Source organism: Myxocyprinus asiaticus, chromosome 49 (assembly GCF_019703515.2).
Source record: "Myxocyprinus asiaticus isolate MX2 ecotype Aquarium Trade chromosome 49, UBuf_Myxa_2, whole genome shotgun sequence".
NCBI classification, from domain to species: domain Eukaryota; kingdom Metazoa; phylum Chordata; class Actinopteri; order Cypriniformes; family Catostomidae; genus Myxocyprinus; species Myxocyprinus asiaticus.
The window spans coordinates 25,981,555-26,004,767 of record NC_059392.1 but is presented as its reverse complement, the minus strand read 5'-3'; the positions used below and the strand labels follow the sequence as shown (position 1 = coordinate 26,004,767).

The 23,213-nt window shown below is 39.3% G+C and overlaps 1 protein-coding gene across 4 annotated transcripts in view; it reads right to left on the bottom strand.

Moving 5' to 3' along the window:
- LOC127438356 (gamma-adducin-like) overlaps positions 1 to 23,213 on the bottom strand; it is a 140,791-nt gene that overhangs the window by 105,598 nt on the left and 11,980 nt on the right. Inside the window, exon 2 of one of the 4 annotated variants that reach the window (XM_051693885.1) lies at positions 8,709 to 8,782. The exons of the other annotated variants lie outside the window; for them this stretch is intronic. The gene's annotated coding sequence lies outside the window, so the exon portion shown is untranslated. The remainder of the gene's footprint in view (positions 1 to 8,708; positions 8,783 to 23,213) is intronic. 4 annotated transcript variants of the gene reach the window in all.

Sequence of the window (23,213 nt, the reverse complement as noted above, 5' to 3'; positions counted from 1 at the left end):
GCCACTGAAGGAATGCAATGTGAAGGTTGTACAAGGTAACTTATCTTTAACAACGCTATCAAAGTGAATAACAGGCACAACAACGCCGCTACAACACATGGAACACCATCTTGATTGCTTTGGGTTGAATGGAACGCATTACTGCGTCACATGACAAAAAATAAGTCATCGTTTTCAGATATCTCCATTCCCCTGTCCACACTACAAGGTGAAGATGGCTTTTTCAAATTTATACACTTGGGAGAGCGTTTACGAAAAGCAAAATTTCCGCGGTCAAAAACGTTGTCTCATTGTGTTTGTCTTGCCATGTGCTTTCCGACTCCTCCTCGTTCCCTCATCACTCTCCCTCGTTTAGTCCTTGTTAATGTTAATTAGTTTCACCTGCTCCTCATGTGTCATGCTGCCTATATATTGTGCCTTCTTCCCTCATATCTGGGCCAGATTGTTTTGTACTATTGTGTATGTACTGCCTGTTAGTTGCCTTGTTTTGTTCCACTTATCTAGTTGGTCCTGTCTTGATTTTGTTTTAGTTTGTTTATTTCTCCCTCATCAGAGTTTTTGTTTGCTTTTTGTTCTTCTTAATAAAAGCCTTATACTTGCCTTCTGCGTTTGGGTCTTTCCTCAGCAAACCGTGACAGAACAATCTGGCCAATTCAGGACCCAGCAGAGACAAGATGGGCATCTTCCTTTTTCCATCTCCCCCCATGGTATTTTCCATCCGGCAGTGCATGACCCAGCTCATCCACCTTCGTAACATCCATCAGAGGGGAACTGACATGAGGGAATTTGCCTGTAATTTTTCTGATTGCAATGGATGAGCTGGATTATGATGAGGAGGTATTAAACATCTCCCTCGATCAACCTCTCAGTCAGGGGGAGATGGAGAAAGAGGCACTTGGGTTTTTGGGACTTTGTTGATCACTTTTTTGGGGAGTCTGATCTCTCATCCCAGGAGGGACTTCCCCAGATGGACCATACCATCGTCCCTCCCTTCTCAAGCCCAGTCCCCTATCCTCCAATGACCCATAAATGGAGGAGGAGGAAGAACGGCGCTGCCTCGATCTGCCCAGCTAACCACCAGGAGATGGCGACTGTTCCTGCTGCCGACCACCAGGAGGTGGCTGTTCCCGTGGCAGTGCTTCCGATCTTCCAGAAGGAGGAGGAAGAGAAGGGCTCCTGTTCCCCAGTCATTGCACAGTTACAACCTCTGCTAATGCACCTGTATGGCTCTGTAGATGGACTTGACTCCGCCTGTTTTTCACATGGGTCAATTTGATGACATCACAGTTCTGCATGCATTGTGTGTAGTTAAAAATGGCAATTGGAGAAAACGAGACGCTAATAGAGAAGCCCTCTGCGTTTCTCCTTTCTGGGAACATTTTCTTTTTGCAGTCAATTACAACAGCGAAAGTCAAAAAACGTTTACAAAACAGGCACTGTCTGCAGACATCGCTCGCCACGAGTGATATATCCTGTTAATGTGTGTCAATAATGCGCGTGAGAGTTTATTTAAAACGTGCATGCAAGATCGTCCTGTTTCCTAGCACAGCTGTAATCTATCAAGAGCAACAATAATGTGCTTTGATTAATGGCATTAAGATGCCATTATAGTAATACACTGATACATGATTAGAACCGTCAGGCACAGGAACAGTTTTTCCCCTTAGGCTATCCATCTCATGAACAGATAAAACTGCCCCATTGAGCAATAATTGTGCAATTCACAGTTTAGTCTTTTTATATCTATCCAACACATCCAACCTCTTCTGCCATTACATTCCCTTGCACTGTATATAACAGATTTGTATTTGTACTGTGTATATATGTATGTGTATATGTGTGTGTATATATATATATATATATATATAGTGCACCCGGAAAGTATTCACAGCGCTTCCACATTTTGTTATGTTACAGCCTTATTCCAAAATGGATTAAATTCATCATTTTCCTCAAAATTCTACAAACAATACCCCATAATGACAACGTGAAAGAAGTTTGTTTGAAATCTTTGCAAATTTAAAAAAAAAAAAAAAAAAAAAAATCACATGTACATAAGTATTCACAGCCTTTGCCATGACACTCAAAATTGAGCTCAGGTGCATCCTGTTTCCACTGATCATCCTTGAGATGTTTCTACAACTTGATTGGAGTCCACCTGTGGTAAATTCAGTTGATTGGACATGATTTGGAAAGGCACACACCTGTCTATATAAGGTCCCACAGTTAACAGTGCATGTCAGAGCACAAACCAAGCCATGAAGTCCAAGGAACTGTCTGTAGATCTCCGAGACAGGATTGTGTCGAAGCACAGATCTGGGGAAGGGTACAGAAAAATTTCTGCAGCATTGAAGGTCCCAATGAGCACAGTGGCCTCCATCATCCATAAATGGAAGTTTGGAACCACCAGGACTCTTCCTAGAGCTGGCCGCCCGGCCAAACTGAGCAATCGGGGGAGAAGGGCCTTAGTCAGGGAGGTGACCAAGAACCCGATGGTCACTCTGACAGAGCTCTAGCATTTCTCTGTGGAGAGAGGAGAATCTTCCAGAAGAACAACCATCTCTGCAGCACTCCACCAATCAGGCCTGTATGGTAGAGTGGCCAGATGGAAGCCACTCCTCAGTAAAAGGCACATGACAGCCCACCTTGAATTTGCCAAAAAGCACCTGAAGGACTCTCAGACCATGAGAAACAAAATTCTCTGGTCTGATGAAACAAAGATTGAACTCTTTGGCCTGAATGGCAAGCGTCATGTCTGGAGGAAACCAGGCACCGCTCATCACCTGGCCAATACCATCCCTACAGTGAAGCATGGTGGTGGCAGCATCATGCTGTGGGGATGTTTTTCAGCGGCAGGAACTGGGAGATTAGTCAGGATCGAGGGAAAGATGAATGCAGCAATGTACAGAGACATCCTTGCTGAAAACCTGCTCCATAGCACTCTGGACCTCAGACTGGGGCGAAGGTTCATCTTCCAACAGGACAACGACCCTAAGCACACAGCCAAGATAACAAAGGAGTGGCTCCGGGACAACTCTGTGAATGTCCTTGAGTGGCCCAGCCAGAGCCCAGACTTGAACCCGATTGAACATCTCTGGAGAGATCTGAAAATGGCTGTGCACCGACACTCCCTATCCAACCTGATGGAGCTTGAGAGGTCCTGCAAAGAAGAATGGGAGAATCTGCCCAAAAATAGGTGTGCCAAGCTTGTAGCATCATACTCAAAAAGACTTGAGGCTGTAATTGGTGCCAAAGGTGCTTCAACAAAGTATTGAGCAAAGGCTGTGAATACTTATGTACATGTGATTTTTTTTTTTTTTCGTTTTTTATTTTTAATAAATTTGCAAAGATTTCAAACAAACTTCTTTCATGTTGTCATTATGGGGTATTGTTTGTAGAATTTTGAGGAAAGTAATGAATTTAATCAATTTTGGAATAAGGCTGTAACATACCAAAATGTGGAAAAAGTGAAGTGCTGTGAATACTTTCCGGATGCACTGTATATAAAACAAAAAAAAATCCTCACACTTTCAACTGCTTTTATTTTCAGCAAACTTAACATGTGTAAATATTTGTGAGAACATAAAAAGATTAAACAACCAAGACATATACTGAACAAGTTTCACACACACGTGACTAAGAGAAATGGAATAATGTGTCCCTGAACAAAGGGAGGGTCAAAAGTAACAGTAACAGCTGGTGGCCACAGGTGTGGCCACCAGCTGCATTAAGTACTGCAGTACATCTCCTCCTCATGGACTGCACCAGATTTGCCAGTTCTTGCTGTGAGATGTTACCCCACTCTTCCACCAAGGCACTTGCAAGTTCCCGTACATTTCTGGGGAGAATGGCCCTAGCCCTCACCCTCCGATCCAACAGGTCCCAGACATGCTCAATGGGATTGAGATCCGGGCTCTTCACTGGCCATGGCAGAACACTGACATTCCTGTCTTGCAGGAAATCACGCACAGAACGAGCAGTATGGCTGGTGGCATTGTCATGCTGGAGGGTCATGTCAGGATGAGCCTGCAGGAAGGGTACCTCATGAGGGAGGATGTCTTCCCTGTAATGCACAGCGTTGAGATTGCCTGCAAGGACAACAAGCTCAGATGCTGTGACACACCGCCCCAGACCATGACAGACCCTCCACCTCCAAATTGATCCCGCTCCAGAGTACAGGCCTCGGTGTAACGCTCATTCCTTTGACGATAAATGCAAGTGAACTCATCAGTGAAGAGCACTTTTTGCCAGTCCTGTCTGGTCCAGTGAAGGTGGGTTTGTGCCCACCGTTGTTGCCGGTGATGTCTGGTAATGACCTGCCTTACAACAGGCCTACAAGCCCTCAGTCCAGCCTCTCTCAGCCTATTGCGGACAGTCTGAGCACTGATGGAGGGATTGTGCGTTCCTGGTGTAACTCGGGCAGTTGTTGTTGCCATCCTGTACCTGTCCCGCAGGTGTGATATTCGGATGTACCAATCCTGTGCAGGTGTTGTTACACATGGTCTGCCACTGCGAGGACAATCAGCTGTCCTTCCTGTCTCCCTGTAGCGCTGTCTTAGGCATCTCACAGTACGGATATTGCAATTTATCACCCTGGCCACATCTGCAGTCCTCATGCCTCCATGCAGCATGCCTAAGGCATGTTCACACAGATGAGCAGGGACACTGGGCATCTTTCTTTTGGTGTTTTTCAGAGTCAGTAGAAAGGTCTTTTTAGTGTCCTAAGTTTTTATAACTGTGACATTAATTGCCTACCGTCTGTAAGCTGTTAGTGTCTTAACAACCGTTCCACAGGTGCATGTTCATTAATTGTTTATGGTTCATTGAACAAGCATGACAAACATTGTTTAAACCCTTTACAATAAAGATCTGTAAAGTTATTTGGATTTTTACAAAATTATCTTTAAAATACAGTATCCTGAAAAAGGGACGTTTCTTTTTTTGCTGAGTTTGTGTGTGGGTATATATAATATATATGTGTGTGTGTGTGTGTGTGTGTATTGTCTTATTGTGTATTCTATATATACACTATTTTCTATTAAATTTTTATTCTTATTCAATTTATTTATTATTTTTTTCTTATTATTATCTCTGTCTTGTTGCTATATTGTATTGTTGTGCACTGTCACCAAGACAAATTCCTTGTATGTGTAAGCATACCTGGCAATAAAGTTGATTCTGATTAATCATTTATGCCGACATTACCCAGGGAAAGACGCAGGTGAGTCAAAACTGCACACACTCCCTTCCATTTTTAAGCAGGCACTCAGTGCTAATTCGGACAGACATGAAAAAATCACTAAGTGCTTGAGGTGTTCATGTGGGATTTCCATGTATTATTAAAATACTAGAGCAGCATTATCACAACATCCCTTCTCGTATGCACTGTAATAGCAATGTTATTCCATCTATAGTGATGAACAGCTTCCAAATATTTAAGATATGTTTAGATGAGTTTGAAGTGCAATTTATGTTGATGCATGTCAGTATTAGTGCAGGTATTAAGTTAAAATGTTGATTTCTAATGTAAATTAGAGAAAATTTTTGTTTTTTGTAAGTTAAGGACCCTGACAAAAATTGACCATGTTTTTATTATAGTAATACTGTAATAACCATGACTGCAGTCACCATGGTTTTCTGAGCAGAAATCATGGTTTTGATACAATTAACCATGGTTTTACTACAGTAATACTGTAGTTTCTAAATAGTACCATGATTTTACTATATATTGTAACCACGACAGTAACCATGTTTATATTGTGGTTACTATGATTTTACTACAAATGTCATGGTTAAACTATGGTTACTGTTGTAAAAAATAATTGTTATTTAAGGGCAAACCTGTTGAAGTGTTTATCAAATAGATTATTCTTTGGATTTGGCAGTAATTTCTTTTAATTTTTTTTCTGAAGTAAATACCAAACCGTACCAAAATAATGTCAGAATAATAGTAGAGAGAATTATTTATTTCAGCTTTTATTTCTTTCATCACATTCCCAGTGGGTCAGAAGTTTACATACACTTTGTTAGTATTTGGGAGCATTGCCTTTAAATTGTTTAACTTGGGTCAAATGTTTTGGGTATCCTTCCACAAGCTTCTCACAATAAGTTGCTGGAATTTTGTCCCATTCCTCCAGACAGAACTGGTGTAACTGAGTCAGGTTTGTAGACCTCCTTGCTCACACACACTTTTTCAGTTCTGCCCACAAATTTTCTATCGGATTGAGGTCAGGGCTTTGTGATGGACACTCCAATACCTTGACTTTGTTGTGCTTAAGACATTTTGCCACAACTTTGGAGGTATGCTTGGGGTCATTGTCTATTTGGAAGACACATTTGCAACCGAGCTTTAAATTACTGGCTGATGTCTTGAGATGTTGCTTCAATATATCCACATAATTTTCCTTCCTCATGATGCCATCTATTTTGTGAAGTGCACCAGTCCCTCCTGCAGCAAAGCACCCCCACAACATGATGCTGCCACCCCCATGCTTCACGGTTGGGATGGTGTTCTTCGGCTTGCAAGCCTCACCCTTTTTCCTCCAATCATAACGATGGTCATTATGGCCAAACAGTTACATTTTCATTAGACCAGAGGACATTTCTCCAAAAAGTAAGATCTTTGTCCCCATGTGCACTTGCAAACTGTAGTCTGGCTTTTTTATGGCGGTTTTGGAGCAGTGGCTTCTTCCTTGCTGAGCAGCCTTTCAGGATATAGGACTCGTGTTACTGTGGATATAGATACTTGTCTACCTGTTTCCTCCAGCATCTTCACAAGGTCCTTTGCTTTTGTTCTAGGATTGATTTGCAATTTTCACACCACACTACGTTCATCTCTAGGAGACAGAATGCATCTCCTTCCTGAGCGGTATGGCTGCGTGGTCCCATGGTGTTTATACTTGTGTACTATTGTTTGTACAGATGAACGTGGTATCTTCAGGCATTTGGAAATTGCTCCCAAGGATGAACCAGACTTGTTTTTTCTGAGGTCTTGGCTGATTTCTTTTGATTTTCCCATAATGTCAAGCAAAGAGTCACTAAGTTTGAAGATAGGCCTTAAAATACATCCACAGGTACACCTCCAGTTCAGTACACCTCCTATCAGAAGCTAATTGACTAATTGTCTAAAGGCTTGACATCATTTTCTGGAATTTTCCAAGCAGCTTAAAGGCACAGTTAACTTAGTGTATGTAAACTTCTGACCCACTGGAATTGTGATATAGTCAATTAAAAGTGAAACAATCTGTCTGTAAATAATTGTTGGAAACATTACTCATGTCATGCACAAAGTAGATGTCTTAAACGACTTGCCAAAACTATAGTTTGCTAATATGAAATCTTTGGAGTGGTTAAAAAATGAGTTTTAATGACTTCAACACAAGTGTATGTAAACTTCAGATTTCAAATGTATATAAATAGTTTGAGTGTGTTGGGACACCAACTTGATTGTGTCATTCACAGTGCATCATGAGAGTGGCCGGTCGCTGCAGAGCTCTTGTGGTGCACTTTGTTGGCCGCGATTCTCTGATTGGTCGATCTTTCTCTTCAGGATTCACGGGTAGTGTAGTTCTTCATCAGAAATGTTGCTGTTAAACACGATTTTTAAAAAAAAAATACGACGAAATAACGCGGACTGATGGCTTCAGCACAAGAATATACCATCAATTAACAACTTTGAAGCTCAAGGTCGTTTTGTCTTTAAAAGTTTACATTTTCGTTAATAATCAATTCACCTACAGAAAAATGTTATGGGAATTTTACTTCCGGAACCCAGCTGTTGCACTCTAGCCAAATGCAGTTTATAATTGTTTCATAGAGCATGTCACACTGCAGGACGTCAACTTCCTAAAAGTATTTCAAGCTAACTAGCCATAAATCACTGTCTTTATAATCTTCTACATGTACTGCTGTCACACCCTGTCACTTATAGCACATGATCTGTCTCTTACAGACATGACTGTAGAGACGGAAGGGTTTCAGGTTCAACTAGCACTGAAAGCCTAACGGATGTAATAGGCATGAATGTCCTGTGAAGTGTGATCTGTGCAAGTACACACCCAAACACACAGCTGGAAGACAGGAAGAAGTAACTATGACTGTGAATTATCTTGTCTTAACTACGCAAATGAAGATAACATATGGAAAATGTCAGACTGAATAGCTTGTGGATCCACGGAAGCTCGATTTTCCACAAAACGACTTTATTTTCCCCACACAATCCTCCCAAAAGATGACAGAATTTTCATTTTTTGGGTGAACTATCCCTTTAAGAGCAGAAAAAAAAATTATTAATATCCATGAGGATAGTGTGACACAGATCTATCCAGTCCACTGCAGTAACCGCATGGAGACCAATCTCGTGACATCACAGGGTTTCCTCTTCCTTCCTGAACAGAGAAATCACAATGATTGCTCCATGCGACCTACATACGTTCCTCTGACAAAAGGCAAATTTAAGGGACAAAAGTGACTCCATCAACATTGTCTTTCTTCAAAGCCTGTCGTGTCAGCTTGTTGACCTGCGAGATCATCCTTATCCAATCTCTGTCAAAAAAAGAGCACTTCCATTACTTAAAAGAGAATAGGAAGAGGAAATGGATACTGCTTCCTGTTCCTGCAGTAGATTGCAAAGGACCATTTGGCAGAGCATGTGTCATTCAGACATACATAGAGAACCAAATATATCAATGCTTATCAATGAGGATTACCTGTTGGTCTGGAGCCAGTGTGAGAGAGTTTCGGCCTATTTGATGGAACTGTCAGTCACCCCATCGGGCCAGAGCTGTGTTGTCAATACAGCTTACATTAGGGGTGGGTAAAAATATTGATTATCCCATGTATCGTGATCTTCATTTGAACGATCTTGATATGATTCTTAAATCCCAAGATCGATCTTTTACTGTATGCGCAACACTCTACTACAATGAGAGGAAATCACTCGCATTTGCAACTAAATTTTCCGGTATGCGACTAAAAATGTACAGTATATATTTGGCAACTGGCTGGTAAATGTTCAGATTTCACTCAACAGTGATTGTCATTGTGTCGAAAATTTTTGTTGCAAATTCTGATGATTTCAACTTGTTATGCGAACGTTATCCAGCTGGCTAACCTAGATGAGGTTTTGTCGAAACTGCGAGAAACGGCTCGTGGTTGTCTTAGTAGCATCAGTTGTGTAGAAAATTATAAACCAATCAGAAACGTTTTGCATCATAACCCAACACTTTCCAGCAAAAGTGCATTTATAAATGTATAGTTGTCATTATATTATAGGGCTGCACGATAAAAATGCATTTATCGAACTATTACAAGTGAACACATGACTGTTCACATTATTAGGAACACTATGGTCCTAATAGAGTGCCCAACATGGTCTTCTGCTGTTGTAGCCCATCCGCGTCAAGTTTCAACGAGTTGTGCATTCTGAGATGCTTTTCTGCTCACTACAATTGTACAGAGTGGTTATCTGAGTTACCGTAGCCTTTCTGTCTGACCATTCTCCGTTGATCTCTCTCATCAATGAGGCATTTCCGTCCACAGAACTGCCGCTCACTGGATGTTTTTTGTTTTTGGCACCATTCTCAGTAAACTCTAGAGACTGTTGTGTGTGAAAATCCCAGAAGATCAACAGTTACAGAAATACTCAAACCAGCCCCTCTGGCACCGACAATCATGCCACAGTTGAAATCACTGAGATCACATTTTTTTTTTTACCATTCTGATGGTTGATGTGAACAATTACTGAAGCTCTTGACCCGTATATGCATGTTTTTTTATGCATTGCACTGCTGCCACACGATCGGCTGATTAGATAAATCGCATGAATAAGTAGGCATACAGGTGTTCCTAATAAAAAGCTCAGTGAATGTATATCGCAAGGGCTTGAAATAACAGAATCTCAATCTACATCGGTGGCCGATCAATGGGTGCCTACCTTGAATCAGTCAATTATTGAACAACTCATAACATAAAAAACGCTTATTCGTCACCACCTACTGGAGTAAATAAGCAATCTCCATAAATAGTCACTATAACAAATCAGTAAATGAAATGAAAATGATCCATGAAACAAAATTACCAACATTATTTGGAAAACACTGAGAAGCTGAGTAATGCACATAGTAAAGTGTCCCAGTGCTGTTGGACTGTATATCAGCACTCTTGGTTTGCTGTTTGTCCAAACAGATTAGAGGACCGGAATTTACTGATGTATAATGAACATATTAAAAAAGCAAAACTAAAATGTATGTATTTTTTTTGTACAGGAACCAGTGAAAATGTTGGCAGAGCAAATAAAAATTTGAAATATCGGACTGGAAAGCAGAAAAGATCCTTATTGTTGAGCCTTGCACATAGAGTGAGTGTGTACATACACTCTAAATACACTTCATCAGTTCTTCATGTCCACACATCCTCAGTAGAATCTCTGATAGGAGGTTTGAGCAGTGCTCTCATAAGCCAGTGTGTTTCTCACTGTCAGGAAAACACTGTAGGGATAATGTGACAACACAGTGTCCCATTTGTGTGTGTACTGGTGTTGCTATACTTGTAAGGAGAACATTTCTTCACAAATATAGTAAAACATCTTTTAAAAAGACTTGTAAGGATGGTAATGATGAGTAAATGATGACAGAATTTTCAGTTTTGGATGAATTATTCCTTGAAGTACTTGAGATAAACCCTGAGTGCGCACACAGCAGTAGGAGACTCCTCAGACAAAGATTTCAACTTTGCTCATGGAGAATATGTGCTTACTGTCAAAATACCAATGCTCTCAATATAGATTCTTAAATCCCAAGACTGATTTTTTTCATCAATGCGGCAACCTTCTACAATGAAGCAAATCACTTGCATATGCAAACAAATTTCACACTATGCGACTAAGAATGTCTGTGATTGGCCACTGGCTGGTAAATGTTTGTGGTAAATACTTGTAAATACTACAAATTATGCATGTAAACAATAGACATGTAACAAAATATAAGTACAATATAATATGTGCAATTTCAAGATGTCATAATTATTGTTGGAATACATAGGTTTGTACATAAAAAATTAAAAAAAAATCTAAAATGTGACTCAAATGATGAAACTAATGATAAAATACAGTTGCAAGCAGCAATGCCGGGGTCAAGCCAATTATCGGCAGCATGAGCAGGGAAAGAAGCATCGTGACACATTTAAGTTACACAACAACGTTTTCAACTAAAAACGGAAAACTTTTTATGCGTTCGTTTACACGACAATGGCGTTTTGGGGCCTGAAAATGCAAACATTTGGAAACGGGTTTCCAAGTGCAAGTTTTTGAAAACGATGCCGTTATCGTCTCGGTGTAAACATACAAAAATGCGAATTTGTGAAAACGATGACGTCATGCGCACATGTATTACATGCTATATAATGAATGATGGATTGATAGGCATCAGTTTGTTATGTATAATTTAATCAATATGAATACTGGTGTCTGTACAAATAACAATAATCAACAATTTATTCATTTGGAGTGTTTTGAATGGAGTGTGAACATTGTACAGTAGGCAGAACCTGCAATTTGAAAATCTTGAAATTAATGGATTCAGATGGGAAAAATGTATTTGTATTTTAAATGTTATTTATTTATTTATTTACTTAATTTTATTTGATGTGCTTTTACCCTGCAGTTCATTCACCCACCACTTATGTATATAGCCTATAGACAGAGATGTGATGCCATGTACAGTATTCAGTGATATGCTTAGAATATGAAAACAAATTTAGATCCAGTGTACACAAGACCTCTCTCTCAGTCAGAAGATATCCATATATCAGAGTTCTGTCTGATATCCAAAACCAGTCAACATCAACAGCTTGTTATGTTAACTTACTCTCCTACCAGCCCAAGAGTCAGCAGGGGGAATACAGAAGAAGGCAGGAGACGAAGTGATGGTGACAATGAGCAGAGTTTATTGAATAATCTAGAGAGTTCAGTCTATGCGTGCGAGTACTTCAAAACAACGCGCAAGACATTCAAAACTACAAAAGCGGACTACAGGACTGTGTTTGTGCTGCTCAAGATTTTGAGTTTATTGACGCTTCTCCAGCAAAGTAATTGTAGTAATAAAGCAATCTCATCGTCTGTCCAGACAAAACTGCTCGATGCTTTCGCCATCTTCATTGTTTGTATTCACCGCTCTGTGGAAGGATGCTCATGTTCGCAGGCGTGTAGTGTTTCTTTACAAAGTGACAGACAACTACTGGCCTGGCATGCATAATACAGCGTTTCTAGTTGTTTTCGCGGATCCATGTGAACGGGGATCATTTTGACAACGTTGTCGTCTGTACGTGAAACTTTTCAAAAACGCAAAGGAAAAACGTTTCAGTTTTTAGTACATCGTTGTCGTGTAAACATACCCTTAGAATTCTGATGAATGCTGTATGAGTTAAAGATAAATAAACATCTATGGCCATGTTTCTCAAGATACACTACTGTTCTATTTGCGTGTACTAGTGGCACATTAAAATCTCTATCATCGGCAGAACAAAAGTGCTTGCTCTTTTGGCTATTAGTACATTGATAAAGAGCGTTTACTCAAGGTTGTGCAGAGGGTGTTAAGTGCAACACTGCACACTATACATTGTTCTGTGTATTCTCAAGCACTTTGTAGGATTTTCTAGAAATAAATTGGAAAAGTCCGTTTTTACAATGTCAAATTTGTTGATGATTGGCCAATGGCTGCCATGTTTCTCAATATATGCAACTGTCCTCATGATCAATGATGGTAACTCCCACAAAGTCACTGAATGCAAAGACACTGCATGCAAATTTTGAAATTAACTGGACCAATGTTTCTATATTTAGAGCCACTTTCATATTGTTCCCTGTTATAGTGCCACTAAATGGCCAAACCCCGCAACTTTTTCTGTGTGTTCTCAGGTTGAGCCCTTATATAAGTGTCAAGTTTGGTGAAAATATCTAATTTCATTTAAGAGTTATATCAATTTAAGTAAAAGCAGAGACCACTTTTAAACTTCATCTGCCTGTTTTTGGTATTTACGAGCAAAATTTTGCCATGTTCTCTTCTATCTTAAGAAACGTTTCTTATTTTGGTGGTTTCGTTCCGATCGGACTAACGGCTTTGAAGCAATTCGCTGAAGTAGTTTTGGAACTATTTTCGAAGTGGCAACAGGCCATAAGGCCAACCATAGAAAATATGGTATCATTGCGCTCGGCAAGTCCTCCTGAACTTAACGAGACCAGTCCTGTGAAAATATGAAAAAGTTATAAGCTCACAAAATTTCAAAGTTAAAAAAAAAATTTCCCACCACTAGGTGGCGCCGGACCCAAACGTTTCAGGCACCTTCAAGGCATGGTCCTGATGACACATACAAAGTTTCGTAACGATATGCCAATGCGTTCATAAAATACCGCATTTTGCGACAGAATTCAAAATGGCCGACATGGGAAAATTGGGTATCGTTTGACTCAGAATGTTCCACTGAATCTAGAGACCAGTTTTATAATTTTTGGCCAAAGCATTCAAGAGTTATAAGCCAAAATAGCCTTCTTTTTTCTATCTCCTGACCAGTATGGGGCAGTGTGGCGAAACGCTGCAGGTGACCTCAAGATATGATGGCAATGACACATGCCAAGTTTTGTCACAATCTGTCAAAGTGTTGCGGAGATACAGCATGAAGTCCATTTTGGTGTACTCACCATCAACTTCGTGAAGCCATGTCTCAGGAACGATTTCAAACATCGAAAAAAAAGTGATAACTTTTGTGTAGCTCTATCTCACGATCGCTTTAAAATAATTTTGGTGGAAAATGGACAAAAATTGTAGGAGTAGCAGCGAAAACATGGCGGAAAATCTAGTCGGGAGAAATCGAAACCAAGGTATGCAATCGACTCAGTGTGAGCTCAGGAATCAGGGGAAAAAATCATTTTGTCTCTTACAATTTTGACTTACTGTTCAAAAGTTATTAGTGAAACATGAGTGAAACTTTGACCTGTTGGTGGCGCTAAAGGGTTTGAGTTACAGACTCCAAATTCTAGAGTTCAGTTCAGACTGTCCTCTAGCTGTGTGCAAACTTTCATAACTTTCCTGCGAACGGTTCTATGGGCTGCCATAGACTCCCATGGCAGAAAAAAAAAAAAAAAGAATAATATAAACACTAACGATTACAATAGGGGTCTTTCACCCTTTCAGGGCTTGACCCCTAAAAATAATTTGTAAAAAAAAGGTTTTTGTAAAGTTTCTAGTTAGAAGGTCCCCTGTATAGCTAATAGCATTAGCTGAGAGAGAATCTTGCATATATAAGCAAAATGGACATTAAAACTGAAATACACCGGTCAGCCACAACATTAAGGCTGAAACGATTAGTCGACGTTGTTATCGACAACAAGACATTTCAGTCCACAGAACTGCCACTCACTGGATGTTTTTTGTTTTTGGCACCATTCGGAGTAAATTCTAGAAACTGTTGTGTGTGAAAATCCCAGAAATACTCAAACCAGCCCGTCTGGCACCAACAATCATGCCATGCTCCAAATCACTGAGATCACATTTTTCCCCATTCTGATGGTTGATGTGAACATTAACTGAAGCTTCTGACCCGTATATGCATGATTTTATGCACTGCATTGCTGCCACATGATTGGCTGATTAGATAAACACATGGATGATTGTTGGTGCCAGACGGGCTGGTTTGTGTATTTCTGGGATTTTCACACACAACAGTCTCTAGAATTTACTCAGAATGGTGCCAAAAACTAAAATCATCCAGTGAGTGGCAGTTCTGTGACTGAAATGTCTTGTTGATGAGAGGTCAACAGAGAATGGCCAGACTGGTTTGAACTGACAAAGTCTACAGTAACTCAGATAACCACTCTGTACAATTGTGGTAAGAATAATAGCAAGAATAGCGGGTTGGCGCTGTTTTGGCGGCACAAGGGGGACCTACGCAATATTAGGCAGGTGGATTTAATGCTGTGGCTGATCGGTGTATACCCACTGAATTGGAATCTAACTGAATAAGACTTGGAATCATATCAAGTTGAGAGCCTGTGAATAAAAAAAAATGAATTGTGAAATCTGTATCAATCAAGGGAGTTTCGGCAGGACATATCGAAAGTCTTGTTCTCTCGAAGGTCAACTTTTAGGGGTATACAAGTATATAAATGGCTTTAAAGCTAATAGACATGGACTAAGCACCACAAAACTGCCATTTTGATTTCATGGAGTCTTAAAATATCATCTGGGATGTCAATCACTATAAAAGTTAAGAAAACTCAGTTGTGTCTAATCTCAGGCAGACAGAACCTGCTGTGCTACATAATTTCAGGATCATTTGTTTTAGTAAATCAAGGCCTCGACCTTTTCTAAATTGCCACATACACAAAACCTCCAAACAGAAAAGAGCTGCTTGCATTTAGATCTCAGTCATTATGCAAGAATGACTGAGTGTCATTCTTCAAGAGTGTCATGTCCTGTTTAGTAACCCGGCAACAAAATTAGGACAGCAAAATGCAAGTCTTAACTCCTGCTGTAGTGTAGACCCTGCCCATGAACAGTGCTAAGCAAAACAATACAAGACAGAACTCCAGAACAGGACAAACTGCAACAGTCTTTGCCTAGTCTCACACACAGATCATCCTTTCTTCAACAGTAACCAACAACTTTTGTTTTTATATGATGCTGCATCCATGCTGTTAGGTGTCAGTATAAGTCCAATACGACTGGCAGCACAACAAAGCTTTACTGCATGCACCTTTACACTTTAAACCATCTGTTTTCGGAAGTAAAAATCCCATTCATTTTCCCCATAGGCGAATTCATTTTTAACGATAAATTAAACCTTTAAAGACAGACCTACAGTGAGGTTGTTAATGGTATATCCTTCTGTTGAAGCCATCAGTTTTTCAACATAATAATAATTTAAAAAAAGATCAGGTTTATTAGCAGTTCCTGGTGAAGAACTACACTACCCAAGATCCTGAAGGGAAACCATCCACCAATCAGAGAGTCATGGCAAAGTGCGCCAAAAGAGCTCTGCAGCGACCACCCACTTCCATGATGCACTGACAATGATTAAATCGAGTCAGTCTCCCTACATCCTCAGACTACTTATACGTATTTGAATATATCTGTATATTTCGCAATATACTTTAAATATATTGTTTCTATACTTATAATCAAAAACTTTAAATCGATAGTTTTATATTTTTTCCATCGCAAGTCGTTTGCAATGCTTCATGGGATTGTAGTCAGACTGATCTCTAAGTGAAAACGGAAACAGTAGGTTGGGTTTTCTTTTCTTTCTCCCCTTTTCTCCCCAATTTGGAATGCCCAATTCCCAATGCACTCTAAGTCCTCGTGGTGGCGTAGTGACTCGAATCAATCCAGGTGGCAGAGGATGAATCTCAGTTGCCTCCGTGTCGGAGACCATCAATCCGCGCATCTTATCATGTGGCTTGATGAGCGTGTTACCGTGGAGACCTAGTGCGTGTGGAGGCTTCATGCTATTCTCCGCGGCATCCACACACAACTCACAACACGCCCCACTGAGAGCGAGAACCACATTATGCCGACCATGAGGAGGTTAACCCAACGTGACTCTACCCTCCCTAGCAATCGGGCCAATTGGTTGCTTAGGAGACCTGGCTGGAGTCACTCAGCACGGCCTGGGTTTGAACTTGCGACTCCAGGTGTTGTAGTCAGCGTCTTTAGTTGCTGAGCTACCCAGGTCCCCTAGGTTGAGTTTCTTTAGGTAAAATCTGCGTGTGCTAACCGAAATTTGAAACACTGCCCCAGGTGGCCAAATCGGTAACTGTTGTTGAGCATATGGGCATGTGTGAGCTTCATTTTCCAGGTGAAATGTTCAGGGAGTGGCACCAAAAGAGAGTTGTGAAGCTAGTTGTTTTCAGCTATACAGGCTATTTCATAAACTGAACCCCCAAACCCAAACCTAAACCTAAACCTAACCTCGCTGGTAACAAACAACACTTCTGGTCGTGCCACAAGAGAAGGTAAACATTTGATCCAATGGAAAAATTTCTGATGGGAGATGGCACTTGTCATTGAGTAGGCATAGCCTAATGTTGCTAGGTTTCTGGAACTCTCGACACAACATGCCAACTTGCCATGTGTTCATCTTGTAGTATATTCCCTCAAGAATGACCAAGAACAAAGTCTTGTACGTTTGTCTTTAGCCCCATTTTTAGATACTTTTTTGCTTCAAATCAAAGTTTCTAATGTTGTGATTGACCTCGGAGCTGGCTGATTTGGTTCATGGCTTAGAACTCATTTATACAGAATTTTATGAAATCACAATGGAAATAATTAATGGGAAAATACTTGGCTGAAAAAAGTGAACAGGCACTGTTGCGCTCTATTGTGGCATAATCAAGTTCAGTTTTACCTGCCTCTAAATTAGGGCTGCAACTAGCGATTATTTTGATGATCGATTAATCTAATGATTATTAGAACGATTATTCGACTATTTGCCGATTATTGCAATGATTAATCATTAGCTCTTAACCGATTATTCAGCTTGTGCCCAACTTATAAAGACAATAAAGAGGACAAAATCATCTTTTAGCAATACCTCTAAATGACATTCACCGAATTAAAGGAAAAAATAGCTTTTATTAAGTTTAATTCAGTAAAGAAATTCACTGCAAAAAAAAAAAAAAAATACAATTGTTATCAAGTGTTTTGTCTTGTTTTCCATTTAAAATTGTCTAAAATCCTTAAAACAAGATACATTTACTTGAGAAGCAACATATAAGATATTTAGACTTGCTTTCAGAGAATGTATCTTAAATATAAATGTATTTTTTCACTTGGTACTTCTGCGAGTGCAGTAAAGACTAAATATACTTATATTCAAGATCTGTTCTCTAAAAGCAAGTCTAAATATCTGATATGCTGCTTCTCTGGTAAATGTATCTTGTTTTAAGGATTTTTAGATATTTTAAAATATTAAATATTATATTCAACATTCTACAGTATAACTGCTAAAGTAAATGTACTTTGTTTTAAAGGAGTTTGAGGAAAACAAGCCAAAAAAGTCTAATCAAAAACTTATTTTGTTGCGGTGTATAATGGGGCAAAGACTACCCTCTCTCACCTTTCTGTTCACTTCAATCTATCTTTAACTAAAAAAAAAAAAAAAAAACATCTCTCTTATTAATAAAGCTGCGTATTGCCAATTTTATTCACGTTAAGAAATGCACAGTGACACATTCATATGTGTTTACATGACCTTCTTCCGTATTATTTGAACTTTATTAAAGCTATAATGCATTCAATATAACTGCATTAAAGATGTAACGCCGGGGTGTTTCCTTTAAAGACACTCAACACATAAGTTTTGCTTCAGCAGTGCAGCAGCTCCGGCTCCGCTTATTCCACAATGAGAGTGCTTCTGTATTTACTTGTTTGGTATTTTTTATAATTTCCTTTGTGATTTACATCAGCTGAAGCTGTTTGGAAAGTTTAGAGTGCATCTGGACTGTGAGATGTGTAATTCTTCCTCTCCTCAGTCAGGCGTGAACTGCAGTACTGATCTCACGTGTCATCATTAGAGTTTAATGTGATCTCATCATACGTTAATTGAGATCAAACGACTACTCGACAATGGAAAGTTTTGTCGACATTTTTTTATTGTTGACGTTGTCGACTACTCGTTTCAGCCCTACTCTAAATGTCACTTTAAAAAATTAACTGTGGTTTGTGGTTCAAAATGGCCCTTTTTCACTGTTGACCAAACTTTGTGCCAAATGTCAAAAGTCTAGCCCTGCAAGAGTAGTTTTTGCCAGACCACAGACCCAAACACACACTCAAAGCTGTATGTAATCACAGTCGATGTTGGTCTACCCCGGATTTCAGCTCTATTCACAGAGACTAGCCAGAAGATCTCTAAACAGAGCTGTGATTGGCAGAAGCAAAGAAAGTCAACTGCGATTTGCTGCTGAGAGAATCCATGAGAGACTGACGGACGGGGACACCACCATATATTTAACCAGATCAGGCACACAAACCTGCATCAACCACTGCAACGTCACCACAGGTTAAACACTGCTGTAACAGCTAGCAACTTTTATCCATTATGAGAGGATAAAAGTATCTGGATAAAAATCTAAATTTCTTCCAAAAGGTTTTTACTGTGACCAGATTGTTTATGTCATTTTACACCAAATCAAAGCTGGATAGTTTTACCAGATACCTGAATAGGAAAGTTTGTTAGGCTGGGTGATATCAAATATTTACAGTATATTCCCAGTGATTTCACTGGCAAATATCGCAACGATTTTAATGCACTTTTTATTTAGCCATTAAGACTAGTTTCACGATCCTTCCTTGTCTCACAACTGGCAAGTATGAGAGCTTTGAGAGATGTTTCAATTGCATCTCTGATTTAAATTTCAGTAGTAGAAACGATACATTTGCAAGTTCAATTCATTTCCATGAGTCGGTGCAAACTTTCAATTTCATAGATAAATAAACTAAATACACTATACATGCTCCGGTATAAAATGTTCATACTGTGATAATTGATGAAGCTTTTATTGTGGTATATGGTGTTATCGCAGTATTGTATTTAGAGGTAAACCAATATATCGGTTTTACCAATTAATCTGTGCCAATAGTTGCTTTTTGGAACTATCGGTTATCGGCAAAAATCGATGCCAATAGCTGCCGATAGTTTATTTTTTATTCCAGAGGATTCTACCTTTAGGACGGCTTGGTTGTACAGTATAACAGAAGCCTCTAGAGGTGAAATAAATACAATCACTGATGCCTCGTTGGGATTTTCTGTATCCAAATCTTTCATCATTGACTTTATTCATCCATATTTTTATCCTCACTTCAATGCATATAATGCATATAAATCAAGAGATCTAAATTTAAGTGAGGGCATGCAAAAAAAGTGTGATATGGAAACGTGCCCAATATCTCCTTCATCCTTTTATAAGGGGGAGGGTCAGAAGCTTTTCTCCTTCAGCCATGCTTTTCGTCCACATTGGGTTTTTTTGTTTACATTCTCAAATCGCCATGAAATATTTATAATTTACAAGACGATGCGTGACTTGCAACAGATCTTTTCTTTAATAAACAGTCTGAATGTCATTTTGTGTGTGTGTGTGTGTGTGTTAAAATGTGTTAGTAAAAATACATGCAGGCAAATATTGGTGTTTATTACTATGTCAGCAGGAGAGAGATAAAGGAGGAGCCAGGGACACCAGAGAGAGAGAGACACACAACAGTGTGTGTGTGTGTGTTTGTGTGTGTGTCTGTGTGTTATGTTTCAGTGTTTTGCAAAGGCACTGTTATTGAAGGATGGGGCAGTTAAAAACACTTCACAAACAGAACCGTTTCATTCGTGAATATTTAAAATGCCATGACTGTCTGAGTGTTAACAGTTTATTCAGTATATTCAGATGCACCAACACGGATGTGCATTGTGTAAACCCTGCAATTTTGTTTAATAATGTCGTGTTTAATAATGTCGAGGTTCACTCTCTTCCGGTTGAGTTTGCTGAATTTGAGGGGCTGTATGATGTTAGCCATCAAACAGTGGGCATTTATGTTGAAGTTTTAAGGAGGCGTTCAGGCCAAAATCAAGCGTTTCAGACAGAGGGCCAAAAACAGGGTGGACAATTATCATATATTACTAAATTGTGACGATTTTGGTGGGAAAACATTTATAACATTATCAGTGGACCTCAGGGAAGATAATCTACTTGGCAACATTGACTGTTGAAATGATGGTTCCACTGAATAAAAAAAAAAACCTTTCAAGCTATTTTAAAACAAACACATCACACACAAAACTTTATATTGAATATGACCAAAAGGCGTAAAATATTAAAATAAAATGTTTTAGCTACATTGACCGTCCTTAGCAGCTTGTATCTCTGAGAAACATGACCACTGCTGTAAACACTGAAGGTCCAGTTATAGAAGGGAATTCTATGCATTTGGAATGAGTTGATGTCCATTCATAGCTTGGCAGTAGCATCAACTTCTGAAGGCTTGAGAGGTCTTATTTCAGCACAAAGTAGTGAACTCGATCCTACTGGTCATTAAATACAGACTAACGCATCCCTAAATACCTACTGTACTATAAACAATCATTATCAGGTTGAAGTGAACAGACTCCCAAGACGCAGCTTAAGAAGAAACATCGTTCCTAGCTCACACTCATAACAATCAGTTAATAAACTCATAATTGTCCTAGAATGTTTCTAAAAACTCTTTGTTGTAGAATTCCTGACAAAATCTAGAACCCTTTGATGATGCTTCACAAATACCCAATGCACGCTTCATTCTAGCTCTACAAGTTTAACCTTGCAGGATACCAAGAAGTATCTATTCCAAAAGCTGACCTTCGCTTAATTGGGAGTTTTATTTATGTTTGTACGTGGCGCCTGACAGAAATGAACGTCAAAGCCCTGTTGGGGTAAGTCATATCAACCCTTCAGGGAAAAAAGAAAAAGAAAAATGTGATGTTTTAGAAATTTCCAAATTAAAAATGTGATTATTTTTCTTTTCAATGTTTTGCTTATCCTTAACAAAACAGCCTACTAGGACTGGGCGGTATGACGATGTAATCGGATATCGACGATGTCTTCCAAAGATCCCGATGCCAATTGCGAACAGAATATGATCGACAGTATCGGGAAATGGCAAAACCATGGACCTGGGAAGTCGGCAAATATATTAAAGAGTGGCCAGGGTGTGAAACTAGCGGTTGAATCCAGTCTGCAAGTTCCTCATCTACATGTATTTCATGCGCAGGTCATTTTGCTCATCTACACACATCAGGCGGGCGACTTGCGAGACGTCTCGCAGTGACACATGACAAGAAATGCTGTTAGTCACAAAGACACACGCTTGAAGAAACACACTTTATTATATTTTTAAGAACACACAAAAGAAAAGTGGTCAATGCTTGTGTCTGATTCGCTGTTTGTTCAGAGGCGTGCAACACAAGCCTGTCTCATGGAACAAGCACATGTAAAGAAACTCTATTTTCTCCGTTTCATTCGTCTGAAAACGGTTTGCTAGAATAATGTCGTCTATGAGAATGCTGTAAATGATCTCCGATCATCTCGGGAGGTGCTGTGAGTTTAGTTCGCTTTATTTCCTCACGGTTACCGTACATTGTGAACGCAACTCTGCAGGTTCAGTAATATATATTTTTGCATTAAAGAAACAAAGATGAAAGTGATTAAATCATAAAGACACATTCACCTTGAATCTAGTTTTATTTTATTTTCTTTAGGCAGCATTAACTTTATTACCAAAAGGAATAAAGAGAACACACATCTGGCAGCATTATATTGGGAACACAAGGGATTGAGGAAATTAGGCTTTATTATTATGATTATTATTGTCTTTACATTTATAATTGTCTTTAGTTCTTAATCTGTAGGCTATTAGTAATTTTCCACCTGTTGTCGTTGACGGATGCAAATTTTGCAATCACCTAGTTCTCTTAAAAGATTGCAGAACAGTAGCCTAAAACATATTTCCACATGACTTACTACAGGATTAAAACACAAATGCAAAACTGTAGCCTAGGTTATTACAACAAACCCCAATAACTGTATATACTTCTATATACCCTACAATATTTGTATATATTAGAAATATTGATGTAACTGTTCAACTGGCCCCTGATGGAATACACCACCACCTGTAGCTAGTTTGAGTCCCCTGCTGTTTGCAATAACAGTGATGTTATTCACCACTTGACAACAGGAACTAAAAGTAGGGTGTGTCCGCCCAGGCAGATGAGCAGTTATATTTAGGTCATTTTTTGTCTGTTTGCGCAATCAGTGCGATAAAGCACATTTCCTTTGCGGGCGGGATGCCACACGCCACTCACTGAGTAATGGTCAGAGGGTCACAGATGTTTGTTTCACTATATTATATTACTGAGGACGTCTTTTAAATGCAATGGCTTTTATATGGAGGTTACAATATTTTCTATACCTTGACCCTAACCCCGAACCTGCATCAAGCACAAAAAATAAAAAGTGTATGCATCGAAACCTATAAAACAAGACACACAGAGAGACTTTTGTTTGTACCAGTTTCATGCATGTTGATGCTGTTTTAAATTGTTATGATCTTTTACATAGGACGTTACAACATTTCCATTTGTTCTTTTCACAGTAAAAGGGGCACAGTGGGAAAACTGGAATGAAATGCCATTTTTCAATA